This window comes from Silurus aristotelis, assembly GCF_946808225.1.
Source record: "Silurus aristotelis genome assembly, chromosome: 25".
NCBI lineage: Eukaryota > Metazoa > Chordata > Actinopteri > Siluriformes > Siluridae > Silurus > Silurus aristotelis.
Window position 1 is genome coordinate 7,259,025 of NC_139598.1, and position 6,537 is coordinate 7,265,561.

At 37.3% G+C, this 6,537-nt stretch overlaps 1 protein-coding gene across 2 annotated transcripts in view; it reads right to left on the reverse strand.

Moving 5' to 3' along the window:
* Positions 1-2,862: 2,862 nt before the first annotated feature.
* Positions 2,863-6,537, reverse strand: part of LOC310719776 (contactin-associated protein-like 2) — a 245,626-nt gene continuing 241,951 nt past the window's right edge. For both annotated transcript variants that reach the window (XM_083529850.1, XM_083529849.1), the window contains one exon: positions 2,863-6,537. This exon is cut by the window's right edge and continues 1,868 nt beyond it. The gene's annotated coding sequence lies outside the window, so the exon portion shown is untranslated.

Consider the following 6,537-nt stretch of genomic DNA (forward strand, 5'->3'; position numbering starts at 1 on the left):
TTGAGTGGCCTGCTATAGAGCAGTGGTCCCTCAATTGGTACCGGGCCGCACAGAAAGAATACATAACTTACATTATTTTTGTTTTATTTATTATCTGATTCTGAATGATGTTTTATTTTGAAAAATTACCGGATAATGTCTATGACTCACTCTTGATACATGTCAAGCTGCTTGCCTCGGTCACATGTCTTACCTACATCCGCTACCTTCTTAAGAATTGGAACACTGACTGACTCCTCACCCTACACCAGTAACTTTATCAACAGCCATGCAGTTGATGAGCACAAATGTCCATAAGCACACTCCAAAATCTAGTGGAACATCTTCCCAGAAGACCATACCATACTTATGACCAGGTCTCCGTAAACTTTTGGCAATATAGTGTATTCTTCACATTTATTACTCTTGACCTCTTTAGAATTTATGAAAATGTAAAGGGTGTAAGGTAAAAAATCAGTGTAACAAATTGCTATTTCTTCTTAACAAATATGCCTTCTCAGACTACCAAATTGACCATAATAGGCGGTTAGTACATGTATATCATGCAGGTTTAAGTAGGTTTGAGTTTGTTAATTTATTTATTGATTAATTCATCTTCAGTAACTGCTTAATGTAAATTTATTTATTTCCACCAAATATTAATTGTAGGTTGGGTGTAAAATGAAACATAAGATGAAACAGACATGTTATGACCTGTTTAAAAACTGATCTAAAGAAGGAACTCAGGAAAGTTATCCTGAAATCTTCCCGTTCTCTGCCTCTTACAAGTTCTTCTGTTGGAGCTAAAATATTAAATTTGGACTCATCTGTCCACAGAAGCACTTTCCATGCTTTTGCCTTTTACATAGTTTGTTGCATACAAACAAATCAAACATGCGCAAATATTTTAACAGGCACTGTACTGTATATTCTATATTTTAAGTGAGATTTTATTAGTCCCAGTTTCCCAGCCCTTCCCTATTATTATGTTAACTGCTAAAAATCATGATTTCCATATGCTAGATTTTGCATGAGTCTTGGGAACTGGCTGATTTCAGATATTTAACATATGTGAGGTTAACATTGCTGCTAAATCTCTAATTTGATACAGGTAGACCTTTACTTATGACAGAGATAGGTTCTGGAAGACCTGCTGTAAGTAGAAATGTTGAGAATGAGAACACATGAGAACACTGAAGACGTCTTAACTAGAGGAAGGCACAGAGCTTTGTGGGTCCGCCAACGCATGCCTGCCAGACACCCTTTTTCCCCCACTGTTTGCGGCGTTGTCAAATCTACTGACTGCGTGCGGATTTTAAAAAATTTCTTGGATAAATGATGAGAATTTTGATGCTCTTTCTTTTTTTTCCCCCTTTTTTTTTCTTTGCGTGACCGTCATATCCCCGAAAATTCATAAATCGATATGTCATACGTCAGGGTCTGACTGTATAGAATACATTTTTTAAGTTCAGCAATTGATGCATGCATGAAATGTACAAAAAAAAGTTGGTGATTTTTCTGTGTGAAGTTACATCATCTCCCCCCAAAACGGCCATTAATGACTGAAGTCTGAATCTAAATCTGTCCATCTTTTTCAACATAGAAACACTTCTCTAGCTTGTAAGGGCGCATTTCCTATACAAGGGTTTATTTTATGAATGCAGTGGCTGGCTCAAGTATCCCTTGCCTGCCCTGCACAGCTGAAGCCAACACACATACTCATCAAAATCAGATATTGACCCTGTGATGGTTGGTCGGAGCCAAACAGTGCAGCCTAAACAGATTAGCAATCTGATTTACTTTCTAGGTGAATTAACAAAATTGAGCAGACAAAATTGATGATTCAGGTTCTGAGACTGCAGAAATTAGGAGACTGTGCCTGTGCCATGGCGTCCAGCCCCAGTGGGGCTGGGGATATAGGGAGAATCATAGGGGCAATGCAACGTCTTTCTAGACGCAAACAGGTCTACTTGGGCTTGCCAAATTTCTCCCAAATCTGCCCCACCACATATGGGTGGAGGCGCCATTTCCTGGGTCTGGACCCCTGCTTCGACAGGGTGTCTGCTTCTTTGTTTAACAGGCCTGGGATATAAGCTGCTCTCAGGGAGAGGAGCTTCCCCTGGGCCCACAGGAGGATCTGTCTCTGAGGTCCGGGAGGAAACGCTTCAGAGCCAGAAGCACTCATTAGTGTTACGCAACGACCGGGAACTCCCAACACAGGGCATCGCCACGTGACCTTGATCGTATGGAGGGCATTGCCCTTCTGTGAGAACCCAAGGGTCCTGAGCCACCACTGAAGGGGTCTCATGTACAGAAGGCTAAGTGGGATAACACAGGGCGCAGCTAGCCTTGAGCCCTAGCAGTTTCTGGAACTGCTTGAGAGTGAGAGGCTGCCCTTCTCTAATGGCAGTAACGATGGACACAATGCGGGCAGGGGAAAGCTCCACCCGCAAAGTAGTTGAATCTCATACGACATCTCGATGATGGACCGCTAACTGCTATGATCGAGCCAATATCAACCAATAGCCAATATAGTTGAGGACGTGGATGTCGTGAAGTTTCAGAAAGACGTCCAATTTTTCACTGATTACACACCTTATTTCAGAGCGTGAGCACTCAGGCGCGTTCCCAAAGCGTTTCGACGCAGCTCGAGTTCCTGAAAGGGAACAAGGATTCTGTGTTCACATAAATGTCTGAAAAAACCAGCTTGCTAACCTTGCAAGTTGCAGTCCTTCATAAAATGGCTATAGTTAAAGGGGTCAGGTGCAAATCATATTATGTGCAGATCAGCTCTTTAGAATCTGTAGGCTTGTGATGACCATATGCCATTGTGACATTTACTACTCCATAGCATTTCCAGTTTTTAAACAAGATCCATGCAAATGTAAGAAATAACCTTTATTTCTTCTCCAAAAGAATATTCAGGCTTATTTTTTTTCTGGAAATTTCTGTATTCCATATTTTGCAATTGATTATGTTACAGGACAGGTTGGGAAGGCAGAAGTACCGAATATAAAATAAAGTATTAGACTATTCATTCCTGACTTTTTAGTACCATAATAAAGGATAGAAAATACACCCAAAAGACTAAATACAGGTCAGATATTCCACAGTAGTTTACATTTCAGTATGTGCAAGTTCACATACAGTGGTCATGCTGGCTTTAAATCAGCATTAAAAAAATGCATGTACAGTAATATACAGACAACATACAGATATGTCAAGATGCAGTATCATGGGAAAACTCCTTGTTCATATCTTTCAGGATTAAATAAATAAATAAAATTAAAAAGCTAAAAATAAATTAAAAAGCTCTTGTAATTTTATTCATGGAAATCATCTTTTTCTTTTTTCTTTTTCTTTCTTTCTGACATATGTAATTAGCTTTATCACTTTAACTTAGAACCAGATATCAGATGCCATTTTATACATATCACTTTTCTGGTGGGATTATTTGCTTATTTTTGCACTCAAAATTTTAACAGAAACAGATAAATAAAATCATAGCCATCATAGAGTTTATGTTCAATCTAGGCATGTGTCAGTGTTAAATAACTTTTATTCACAATGTACAAGACTATACAGTTATGTTCACTCACACCAGAATTTAGCTAAAGCAACTTTTGAAAAGAGGCAGCATTTTCACAGAACAGAAATCTTGGTTCATGGGTTCAAATCTAGTGCACTAAAAATGTTTTGTTGCCGTTGCTTTTTTGCCTCGCATTAAACAACGTGTGACAATTAAAGTGGTCATCAGAATGTTCATACTAGTGTTTTTATAATAAATCCCATGCACCCGTAAACTACCAAGTGCATGCATTTAGTGGATTTACATTTAGTGGTAGGCAAGACACTCCAACATTTTCAGTGAGCTGATAAAAAACTAAATGACAAAACAGAGCATTTCCTATGCACAGTGTACTTCCAGTAATGCAGCTGAGAAACTGCAGCATGTTGGCTACTCTTCCTTCTTATATAGGGTGCCATTTCTTTTTTTATATATATTAGAATAATCCAGAGGGTAATATTTGTCTTCATTTCCAGGTTTTAAAATGATTTCTGTATAATAAAAAGTAGTAGAAAATATATGTGGTATTTGTAACATTATTTTTGGATTTACCCCAAAGCTGTCATGGGATTGGAATGTTTTTCCAAACTACTCTGATTTCCACAGATACCATATTTCTTGTGTAAATGCTAATACATTCCATAATAAATGATTGCAAATGTTTAACATTGTGATCATAAGCACATTTCTAGGTCTAACATCACTGCTTTTTGCACATAGAACCAATCTCACTAATGCACATCCAAACCAGCCCAAGTCACCAAGAGAAATATACACATCCCAACTATACCACCATTAAACTAATCTCATATTTATATCTACTCTGTGATTAATTTTTACAATAATAACACATTACTGTTACACAATATCTGGTTGAAAGAGTCTTTCCTGTAGAATAAGTTCTTTTGTTCCCTCAAATCCCAAAAGCATACAGTCATCGATGTAGAGGCGGCGTTTTTATTTTTATTTTTATTTTTTATCGTGGCACCAAAACACAATACTGCCTCTCTTGTGATAATTTCATGTGAAATGTTTGATGACTAAGCCTGTCCATAAGGTGTTGCTGAGAGAACCCTGAGAGGAAATGAGTAACAACTCAGTGCGTGCCCAAATGCACCACTTCCCCTAGCACACATATACTGGTACCAAAAAAAAAATAAATAGTGATGAAATTAATCTAAATCATTAAAGCACCATGAAATTATTTTCTTCACATATTTCAAGTCGATAACCCAGAGCCTTAATCACTGAGCTTTAACAAGCTCTAATACACTGGAGAGTTTTTTTTTTTTTTGAAAATGTTTGTTTTTCTTTCTCATTTTTGTTATAAAATTTTTTGTCATCACACCATGTCATTCAATAACTTAGTCACGTAAAAGTCTTTGATTTGATCTGGTATAGCTATGTACAAAAAATTGGAATTATAGCTATTTTTAGATGTTTCTATACAGGAACATTACACCCCATTTCTATACAGGACAGAGGAAAATGTATCTCCTTCTGTGTAGGATGTGTAGGTATTTGAAATTTATCTTCAGTAACAAGCAGTATTGTTACAGCTCTCTACCTCTTTTGCTCTGTGTGTGTGTGCGATGTACCTTATTTCACTGCTTTATTTTAACTTACTTTTGTGAAAACAGCTTTGTATCAGTGAAGTGGCCATTGTCTGATTCATTATTAAAGTGAGAACACTATAAAGTTCAAATAGAAAAACTTTTAAATGACCTATATTAGATTTAGACAATTATCGTGTGTTTAATTTCATCTACAACACAAATAAACTAATGAAATACTCCTTTTTCATTGCCATTTTTGTGTTTTAATGAAAATCAGGTCTCAGGCTAAAGGCATCACTGATATAGCCTCATCACTTTAACCTCAGTTGATTGTAAAATAAGATGTGAATATAATGGATCCTTGTACAAGAGCACTTTTTAAAGTTCTTAATGCCTGCTTTACTTCATTTTTTGTCTGCTAACATTTTTTAACAAATTTATTGATCTGTTGCTTTAATTAAAATATTAGAGAGTTAGGGGTCTAGGGTTTTGCTCATGGCCTGTGCTATGAATCTTTTTTAAAGTATTCATATAATATAAAAACCTAACCTGTCTGTTGGTAGTGAATGTTTATAAATTCACCTCAAGGTATATTCACTGGGCATCAACTAGTGCACACTAGATTAGTGCATAAAGGGTGTGTACAACAACAGTTGTGTGAAAAAGAGGCTTTTCTTTCATGCAGTTAAAAGCAACCATTGAGCTATGATGGGACACACAATGGTCATATTCCTTAATGTAATCCATTTGCAGTGTTCATTCATTCATCCTTAGTAACTGCCTGATCAGGGTTGTAGAGGTTTTAAATTAAAACCAAAAAAGTCATAGAATACACTAATCACTTATAACCTGCCTAATATTGTGTGATATCTGGTACCAAGATGTTAGCAGTCCTGTAAATTGTGAGCTGGGGGCTTCCATGGATTGGATTTATTTATCCAGCACATCCCACAGATGCTTGTTCAGATTAAGATAGTGGGACTTTGGAGGCCAAGCCAATATCTTGAACTCTTTCATATTCCTCAAATGATTCCTGAATAATTTTTGAAGTGTGGCAGGGTGCATTATTTTGCTGAAAGAGGACACCACCATTAAACCACTGGCCACTCTAGTTGCCATGAAGGGGTGTAGTTGATCTGTAACAATGGTTGAGTAGGTGGTATGTGTCAAAGCAACATCCACATAAATATCAGGACCCATAATTGTCCAGCAGAGCATTGCCCAGAGCATCACACTTCCTCTGCCAGCTTGCTCTATTCCCATACTGCATCTTATTGCCATATTTTTTCCAGGTAAGCAAAAACACGCACCCAGCTGTCTATATGACGAAAAAAAGAGGACTTGACTCATTAGATCAGGCCACCTTTACTCCACTGCTTCATGATCCAGTTCCAATGCTTATGGACCCATTGTTGGCAGTTTTAGTGGTGGACT